This window comes from Vipera berus, assembly GCF_964194415.1.
Source record: "Vipera berus genome assembly, chromosome: 5".
In the NCBI taxonomy this organism is placed as follows: Eukaryota; Metazoa; Chordata; class Lepidosauria; order Squamata; family Viperidae; genus Vipera; species Vipera berus.
In genome coordinates this window covers 71,310,047-71,320,652 of record NC_138207.1, presented here as the reverse complement: position 1 = coordinate 71,320,652, position 10,606 = coordinate 71,310,047, and positions in this window count along the sequence as shown.

The following is a 10,606-nucleotide window of genomic DNA, read 5'->3' as shown; positions in this document are numbered from 1 at the left end:
GTGGATCAGAACAACTTTATATGCATAATGCTGCTTTCAGGTATTGCAGGCATGTGCTACACTGGTGCCTCTCATGCTCCAAAATATCTTTCTGGAGATAAATCTGAAACGTTAAGCATGGCCTTTATGCGAAACCTAAATTGAGAATCTCTTAAGTCCAAATTAGCAATCCTGGACTTAACATACTGCTTGAAGGTTTATTATGTAAATAAAGGTCTACTCAACACATCATTCTGAAATCGCGATTATAAATATTGCACGATGTCACAAATGCTATTGTACCGTTGGCTATAAAAATGAAAGTTGGGTCAGAGAAACAATTACAGCTGTGTAGAAATAATCCTTGGTCTCTTCTGAGCCCTGCAAGAAAGCAACACAGAATCATTCCGTTTACATTATAATTTTTAGTGTTTCAATATCTTTTTAATGTTTGCTTTATGTTTATTATATATTGCTATCTTTTTAAATTGGGGGCTTTTGCTAATTTGTTCTGGGCGTGGTTGCTTTTCCCCACCTTCTTTTTAGCTTGCTGTTTTGACCCTACTTAGCTCTATTGGAGAACAATAGTTTCAGCTTAGCAAATAGAGTACTGGAGTAAGGGAAACTACCATGTTAAATCCCCATTTACCCATTAAGCTCACTATTCTTTCAACCTAGCCAGACTTGCAGGGCTATTGAGAAGGCAGGGGGTTGGTTTTCTACTCACGGAGAAAAAAGGCAGGATATCAGTTGGCATAAGTGAATCCAATCAACATTAATATTGATTAAAGCTTCTATCATCTCTCAGGTGGGAATCGTTGCATCATACACAAGCAATCTTTCGTCATAAATTCTCCCTTCTAATGACGAGAGCTAAAATTAGTAGAGGAAAAACCATTTCAAATCTCCACCATAATGGAACCTGATACACTAGGTAAAGGTAAAGGTTCCCCCGCACATGCGTGCTAGTCGTTTCCGACTCTAGGGGCCGGTGCTCATCTCCGTTTCAAAGCCGAAGAGCCAGCGCTTGTCCGAGGACGTCTCCGTGGTCATGTGGCCGGCATGACTAGACGCCAAAGGCGCACGGAACGCTGTTACCTTCCCACCGTAGTGGTCCCTATTTTTCTACTTGCATTTTTACGTGCTTTCGAACTGCTAGGTTGGCAGAAGCTGGGACGAGTAACAGGCGCTCACTCTGCTACGCGGCACTCGGGATTCGACCCGCCAAACTGCCGACCTTCTGATCGACAAGCTCAGCGTCCTAACCCACTGAGCCACCGCGTCCCTAAGGTTGCTAAGGTAGACATTTGCTAAGTGAAGTTTGCCCCGTTTTATGGCCTTCCTTGCCACAGCTGATGAGTGAACCTGTGCAGTTGTTAAGTTAGTAACACAGTTGTTAAGTGCATCAGGATTTCCCATTGACTTTGCTTGTCAGAAGGTCCCAAAAGGGGATCACATGACACTGGTTTACTGCAAGAGTCATAAATATGAGCCAGTTCCCAAGTGTCCAAATTCTGATCAAGTGACTACGGAGATATTGCAACAATCATAAGTGTTGAAAAATGTTCATAAGTCACTTTTTTCCAGGGCCATTGTAACTTTGAACAGCCACTAAGTGAATGTTTGAAGTCAAGGTCTGTCTGTATATCTGGGAGCAAAGGGTACATAAGCCATTCTGAGTTGTTGTTTTTTATGGAGGTTAGAGGTTAAAAAAAACTCAAGTCTTCCTTTAAATAATGGATTATGTAAAATTCTTGGTGATTATCATTTTTATCTAGTTATCAACAGTTGTAAAGCTATGTTCTAGAAGCATACGTTAAGACTTTAATATCAATAAGATCTATGATTGCTTCTCTTTTTAAAAGTTATCATAGATCCAATCTGATTTGTACAGATCACCCTGAAGTCAGTTTCATGGAAGCTGCCTCTTCCCCTGAGTGGGATTACACCAAAGTAATTAATTTTAAGATTACAGGACTGATGTGTCCTCCTCTTATCTTGATGCATTTATGTCAAATGTGAATAGATACACTAAATTCATTTAGTCAGATAGCACCCTTTAGCAGGAATCTTTTGAAGGCACCCTGTAAACTATTGCTCACGTGCAATCAAAATCCAGAGGAAAGTTTTTTCATCCATCTTACTGTGTGGACTGATTTGCTTTCTTCCAATTATAAGGATTATTCTCCTCTTTCATCTTAAGTTTGGAATTATCCATTCAGCAAAACTTATCAATCAGAGCTCTTCTTTTCTTTTAGAGGAAAAGTCTCCTAACTTACTTAGAGCAAAGCAAATATTCCAAAATCAACATGCTGCATTTTAAAATGCTGCCATCCATAGCTCAGCAAATGAAAATAGCCAGGCTTTTGTAACACTAATTTTTGGTGATAGCATAAAGGACCTGAAATATTAGAGTTTTAAGCACAGCACTAATTTTCATAATATTAAAATTTGGCTCTGGAAATGGGTGAACTTAAGAACATCTTTCAGACACTCATGTTAGAGGACTCCTTAGGCTTCTAAACAGAATTGCACAAAAAGTGATTGAAAGGTGAAGAAGGGATATTTCCCCTCCCCCATGAATTGCCATGTTGACTTACATTAGGTTGCAAAGCAAGGCAGGCACACTGGCTGAGGAATTCTGGGAGTTGAAGTCCACAAGTCAAAAGGGCCAAGTTTGAAGACCCCTGATTGTTCAGAAATTCATTTATCCAGGTTCCACAACACCACTACTAGGAATATTTGTGTATTGCCAGCTAAGTTACTCGTGTAGTAGAAAAAAGGAATGAGGAGGCCAGCTGGTTATGACTGGTTCGTGTATATGCAAAACCACAATATAATTTCTTTTGATTTTTGAATCAGCATTTTCTATGAATTCAAACACTGGATCTGTATGCTCTCATTTACAAGTCTAACTCTTAAGCTTCCTCCTTCTGTTATGTATTCAAGATGGACAGTGGATAATATTTATATGTTACTTATAGATAAGGATGTAGGTCTATACATATGTTGTATATAGTATGTTTTAAATATGTATTATGTATGTGTACTCTTTGAGAGGAAGCAACTAAATTTCATTTTTAATGTGTGCCATTGTGCCCACAGGAAAAAATAACAATAAAGGTTATTTATCTATCTTTGCTGCCATCTAATTATGATTTGGAATAATAATTCATTATGATGTTATGGGATTTTAAACATGAATTTTAAAGTTTAAAAAGATGTGAATTGATATAGAAATTAAAGGTATCCACCTGATCTTAAACCTGTCCCAAAATAGTTTTGTTTGCACATTCAAAGTGTGGAGTAAAGACTATATGTACATAGTTGTTCAAAAATATTTTATGTGTGTTTGTTTATTATTACTATCCAGAGTCAGAAACAGAATTTTTGACAGAACAAGCATAAATTCTGAGGCTGAGTCGATGCTTGGTCTCAACAAGATTCTTGTGTCAACAATTCAGAAAGGGATGACAATTTTTGTTCTAAATTATAATGTGATTAATTTAAATCAGCAAATGATAAAGGTTGCATTCTGTAAGCATTTTTTCTAATAGAAACCAATATTCCAAGACTTACCGGTTCAGCTATAAAACCACTGGAATGGGTATCATTTTTAGGACCAAAAAGAGATTGATAAATATGCTCAATAAACACAATTGAAGAGGGGAGACTAGCAGATGAAAACATATTGGCTGATCCTGAAGAAACTAAGCAGAGTTGGATCTGGTTTGTAGTTGGCTGGAAGATCACAAGGACACCCAGAAACTCTGTTATAAACTGGGAAGTTGAAGGGGGCAAAGGCAAATAGTATCTGTACCCATGATTGTGTGAAGTGCGCCTTTTGAGTCAGTGTTGACTCTTGGCATCTACCTGGACTAGTCCCTGCAGCAAGGATTTGTAAATGGTTTGTTACTGCCTCCTTCCTAAGTCTGAGAGAGAGTGACTGGCCCAAATTCACCCAGCTGGCTTTATGCCTAAGGCAGGACTAGAACTCACAGTCTCCTGGTTTCTAACCTAATGCCTTAACCATTATACCAAACTGGCATTATTGTCAAGAATGTAATCCATGTAATCTCCAGCAGGCTTGAATTAAGGGAGACTTTATGCTCACTTTATCTTTAGTCGGCAGTGATGAAAGGAATAAGGCTTGACAGGAAACTATTGGAAGTTATAATCAGGGAAGATTATTCTTCAGCTAAATTGGCATTTCCCAATTTCAGCAGCTTTAAGATGTGAGGATTGCAACTGTCTATGGAATTCTGGGAATTGAAGTCCTCCTATCTTGAAGTTGCAGAGGTTGGGAACTAATGAGCCCCTTTGGTCTTGTATGTCAACACAGAAGTGACTGAGGAATAAATATTGAAAGAGGTAACCCTTTTCCTAGCTTAAAAGAGTCCTGTATGTAAGGCTGTTTCCTTTGCTGATATAATTAACTAGATACCAAAACGGCAAACAAACTTGGTATCAAAACAGGTCGCTGTCAAACAGAAAGAGGTTTGAAAGTACAAGTTCTCACTAAAGAGTTTTTTTTTCCCCTCAGAGTTTCAAGCTGGAAATAGATTACAAGAAACCAAATCCTGGATAAACTGGCCCTTATTTAGTTACTGGTGTGAATCAAGTTGGCCCCTGTCAGTACAGTTTATTGTCCATTAGATCTCATAATCCTTCTAACTATTAGTTCTGGAAGATCTGGTTGTAAATATTCCCCTTTGGATAATTTCCCCCTCATTCTACCCCGTTTCAGTCCTTCCATAAAAATATGTCCAGCAAAAGTTCAACAGGTAAATCTTTCCCTGGAGTTACATTTTTGTGCCAGGAAATTTGTTGGGGATTTTGGCCTCTTGCCCCATAACCACTTCCTGCAAGGCCATAAGGTACATGGAGAGAAATGATTGTTCCTTCCTAGAGAATAACCTTCCAATCAATTGCCTGCAGAGGTTGTTTAAAAAGAAGAAGAAGAAGAAGGACGGGGACCAGGCGCCACATGTCTGCTGGTTTCTCAGCTACTTCATGGCTGAGCTTTGCTGATCAAAGGAATCAGAAGAAAGACAGCTCCCACCTCATTCCCTCCAGACTCTTATTGTCCTCAGACTTTGCATGGAGATAATAAAGTTCCCCTCTCCTTCCAAAGCTTCATTTAAGATCACACATCATTATCTGCTCGGAGGGGCAGTTTCCCTTTTCAGTATCAACCATGGGTGAATTGATGGCTGTTTGTAACACTCACCGCCTCTTTGGAAATGCTAACAAGTTTATTTAGCTGGCCCTTTGATGTCATGATCCCTGCTATTAGGTGGTCAATTAGGCATGAACCAGATTAACCAGGTTAAAAAAAACTTCTGTTTTGAAGCACCCATGAGCACTAACCTGTCCCCTGTCTTGCCTTTTCTCTGGCTTGCTTTGAACAGAAAAAAAAATAGTAGTAGAAGATAGGGGCACTTTGTCCCACTGAAGAATTGGACAACACAGAGACCCATGATGACAAGGCATAATTTGACACCCTAACCCACCCCATCCCTTTTACAATACAGTTGTCTCCATTTCTTTGCCAATTAGGATTCCTGGCTGACCGATTTCCCTCCTGGTTTGGGAAAATTAAAGCACGGTGAGGGGGTTATACTTTGAAGGTGTAATAAAGCTGGGGGGAGGGGGCTAAAATACAGTTGATGAGAGTAAATCTCATTAGCTTCTGGCCTAAGATTTGAGTGTCAAAAAGCCAGCAAGATGAAATACCCTGGGAAGAGATTTGTAATTTTCCACCCCCACCCCCATATTCACACAAGGGCTTAAGGACTGTTTTTCTGATCTCTCTGACACCAGAACCAAAGGAGAAATCTTCTCAGAAGGAATATGTTTAGGGCATGGCTTCGCTGATGATGGCTTTGTTGTGGGTTTGCAGGATTGCTGCTTTTTAAATGTTCAAGTCACTCTTCCAGTTTTCTGCAAGTGTTTTTCCCATGCAGATTTTCTCAGGATGCTTTGCAACTTATTTTGGCCATGCTTTTGATCTTATGTAGTGGCTGGAAGAATGTTTCATTTCATTGTGGTAGAGATTTAGTTGTTGCTTTTTCTCTCTCCCATCTTGCAGTCTGTCCCATTCCTGACCTAATAAAGCATCCCAATGGTGAGCCATAAGTTAAGGACATCTTGAACTTCTGCCTCCCAATGTAGCTCGACTTGCATAAGTAGAGGTACTCTGCATCTAAAACGCCCCAAAGCAAAGCATTGTCTAGTTTTCTATTCTGTCTATTCTCAATTTACTGTATGAAAGATACCATAGACAAGCTATAAAAGTAGCTGCTGGCCATATTTGGAGAGTGAAAATGGCTCTTGCAACTTTTTAATCTGCACTGCATAATGGTTTTGAAGGTCCGCCTGATGTTTATCCACACACCTACACATCTCTCACATGCCATCCATGTACAGGATGACTGAAGCCAAGGGATGTTTTGGCCATTATGAATGCAATGGATGTGAAGGTGACCCACTCTTTGGCCTTTGTGGTTCATTCAGTGCTTCTTTGATTTTCCATATTTTACCATTTGACAAGGTCTCCCCATTATAGCACAATCCTGGGACTGTCCTTTTCCTGTCAGTTCCTTTCACCCTCCTTTTGCCACCCCCTTTCACAACCAGTTGTCCCTTGACAGCTTCCCTTCCTTTTCACATGCCCTTGCCTCCATGCTGAAGCCAACTGGATGAGATCCAGATCCCTTTTTTTTCACTTTTCCAGAGTTTCCAGTTACACAACAGGGCTGCCTATCAATACTTAAAAGTCTTCCCAGCTCCTTGGAGAAGGGGAAGAGCTTTTCCTGGTTAATAGACAGTTAATTGCACATCAAAGGGAGTGATAATATATGGCAATTAGGGCTAATGACTTGTAGGGTGAGAAGTCCCCAGTTACCACTGGCTCTAAAATGATTTCACAGAGCTCCAAGGCTGGCTCCAGTAAGTCTGAGGACATCAAGGTTTGGCTTAAACAGCTCAACTCCCTGCTGGTTTGTCTGGCCAAACGGTAGAAGAGCTACTAATTCAGAGAAGACTCAAGTCAACGACTGCACTCTTTTATTCCACTGATCTTCATCTGTTTTTTGCTTGGTTCATTTTTCTTGCATTTGACCATTTCTGTTATGAAGTCACATTCATCACCGGTCAATGACAATAGAAGATTTATTCGCTTGATTGAAAACCCAAGTGGCCTGGGTGATTTCCCTGTATTTCCAAGAGGTTTCTGGTCAAGCAGCAATCAAGGATGGAGAGAAAGGGTAACTGTCCAGGGAGCATGTCTAAATGTAAATGACATGTCGTGCTTTCATTCTGAGCGTTAGGTGCCATTTCATTTGGGAAGCTTTTATCTCATTCTCCCAAATCAAATCAATCAATATTGCTACCATTAACCAGCACAAAGCCTCTACAACAATAGATCTTAAGTGAAGCTAAAAGGATTAAAAGAAATGATAGGGGGGAGGTATAAAACAGTCCCTTTAACTTTTAAAAAATAAAGAGCTTAAAATGCAAGTGGGTTGGATTAATAAAGAAGCAAGTCAATTCTAAACTTAAGGCTAAGAATAAGCCATAACCAGCGGGCCGCAATCAAGCCAGGTTTGGCTATTTTTTACTTATTGTGTACCTTATTTAAAGGTAGCTGTGCACAGCCTGAACATGTCACATTTTGTTTCAGGGATGATGTGATATCCAAAACTGTACGTATTGTTGGGTGGTAAAAACTTGTAACATTATTGAGAAGGGAAGTAACTACACAAAGTTGCTAAAAAAATAACAGTACAGTGGGATGTGCTCCATGGAGTCTATCTGTCCTCCCTCACATAGACTTATTCATACAGTAGATGTTCCCTACTTAATGTCAGCCAAGAAGAAAAGTATGAGGCTTATAATCTCACAGAGGGGTTGTTTTAGTGACAGAAATTCAGTAAGATTAGATCCCCATGAGTAATGAATACATTTAAAAATTGGATTTAAGTCTGACACCATGTGACATGAGTTTTGTGCTACTACCAACAGTTAAGAGTTGTGCCACTGTTCACTCCCACTTCCAAAAAGACTCTTGACTTGCTCTTTTTGATCCTAATATCATTAGTATTGCTTTTATATACTTACATGCAGGGTGAGTAATGCTATAGTAGCAAGGAGTCCCAGGATTGCTGGACACATCAGCTGAAATATTCGAAAGGTAGCCTTCCTTTACCCATCAGCCTCCAGAGGTGGTGTCTCTCAACTCCTGGCAAGGAGCTAAAGTCTCATATAGCTAGAGGCCACAAAGCTGGAAAACTATTCAGTGAATTAAAGAATTCCTTTGGGCTCTTTCAAGTTTGAAAGCATCTGAGGAATTGGCTTTGGGGAAATGCATCTGTTAATCTGGTTAACCAGAAATCTGGTATTGAATATAGTTCCATATTGTTGCCCTGGGAGGGAACTTTAACATAAAGCTGGAGGCTGTAATTTCTCTGTCTGTCTCATCAACTCCAAGATTTTCTCTTTTTCTCATGATCAAAGATTTAAAGATTACAGTGATCAGTGACAAAGCTAAGGCATTTAGTCTCTGCTTGACAACAAATTGGAGGAGGGGATTGTCTATGAAAGTTACTGAAGTTTCCTAGTAAATAAAATAGGGAATTAATATAGGTAATAGTTCCCTTTTACTTTAACTCTTTCCATCTCCATTCAAGAAGAGGGGGACCCCAATAGGGATAGATGAATGGACGATTGATGGATAGATGGATAAAATTGTATATCTAAGATGACACAATTGCCAGTTTTCATAATATTCAATTGAAAATGAGAGACTGGAAATATGAGTAACCCATCTCAGAAGAAATCCAACCATAGGAAAGTTTGTGGTTCCTTTAAAAAAGACATTCAAGCCTCTAGAGAAGGGGTCCCCAATCCTCGGTCCATAGACCAGTGCCGGGCCACGGCATGCCAGCAACCGGACTGCATAAACAAGCAAAGCCCCATCTGTGTGATGCAGGCAGCACACAAAACCACGCACCCACGGAAAAACCTCTCTCCATGTAACAGGTCCCTGGTGCCCAAAAGGTTGGGTACCTCTGCTCTAGAGAAATAGCTTAACTCATAATTGTCAAGTTATACATTTCAAATATCATTGAGCAACATGTTAAGCTTCCAGAAAGCAATCTAGACTCTTTCTAAAAGGAAAATTAGCATAATAATCTTAATACAAATTGGCTTGACTGGTTCTTCTCCCTCAGGTACTTACTTATAAGTAGTCATTGTACTTTGCCCTTAGAGAGGAAGAAATTCAGCATAGTAGCTTATTCACACAAAGCAGAAAGCTGGCCTAAGTTAACATGAGCACCGAGAGTTATAAATCAACACAGGCTGGGATGGCATAATAACCTGAGCTAAAATACAGTTCACTTGTTTGTTCTTTAGTGCATTTTATTTTACACACTTGAGTTAGCAGAGCTCAGATGTGGGCTATTTTTTGGCCTCCAGAGTCATATCTTTAGATTGCAAATTATACATTTACATACATGCCCACCCATTTATATCTATTTATGCACACATATCATACACACATTCAGCAGAGTGTCACAATGAATCTATTGCTTGTTGCTGATTTCTTCAGCAGGATTGTTAACTTTTTAATGTCATTAGTAGTACAAAAATAGCACTCTGTTCTACAATGCAATTGGATAGTTTGGAAAAGTATATGTCAAAGGTTGCAAGCAGCTCAAGAGTTGTCTACATTTGGCCTTGGACCCTGTATTTTATTAATGTAGAAATAAATTAAACTATGCTTCCATTCTTCCCAATGAAGGGCTCTGTATGATTGTAAATCTTGTGTACAGGTAGTCCTTGACTTATAACCACCATTTCTTTCGCTAAGTGAGACAGTTGTTAAGTGAGTTTTGCCCCATTTTACAAACTTGCTGGCCACAGTTGTTAAGTGAATCACCACAGTTGTTAAGCTAGTAACATAGTTGTTATGAGAACCTGGCTTTTCTTTCAACTTCGCTGGTGTTTCTCACCTCTTCCTTTTCCCTTCAAGCCATGGCATCTTTAAGGCCATCTGTCATCTGCCCTGGAGGTAAAACAATTGAATGAAGCATCATTGGGCGGTTTTGAGGCGTCACCTTTGAATTAAGTCATCTGGTGAAGGAAAAGGATTTGGAAAAGCAACCAGCCTGCAATTATTAATGCAATTTACAAATGTCATTTGTGTTTGATTTACTTCTTCTGAAGGCAGGTGTGTAAATTCCCCTAAATCCTCTCCCATCGTTTGTTTAAATTGATTTGGAAATCCTATGTGCTTTGATTGGATTACAATAGAGAAAAAAGTATGTTGAAAGCCTTTTCCCTTGCTTCAATTGCCTTCACTAAGGGAAAAAAGATACTTTCCCCACCCCCCCACCCCCCAGGAATTTTTTTGTGCTCATTCCTAAATCCATTTCTGAGCATTTTTTTCAATACTTCAGATAATCCATAAAATAATTCAATCATCCATTTGTCTCATTGCCTGTAGGAACTTAGGAGTACCTATTATCTTCAGCCTGCATGTAGATACCATATGAGATAACCTGTTAGTATTTACTTTACAATCAACATAGATTTCTGTCTTACAATTTCTCCTTTATGTCAG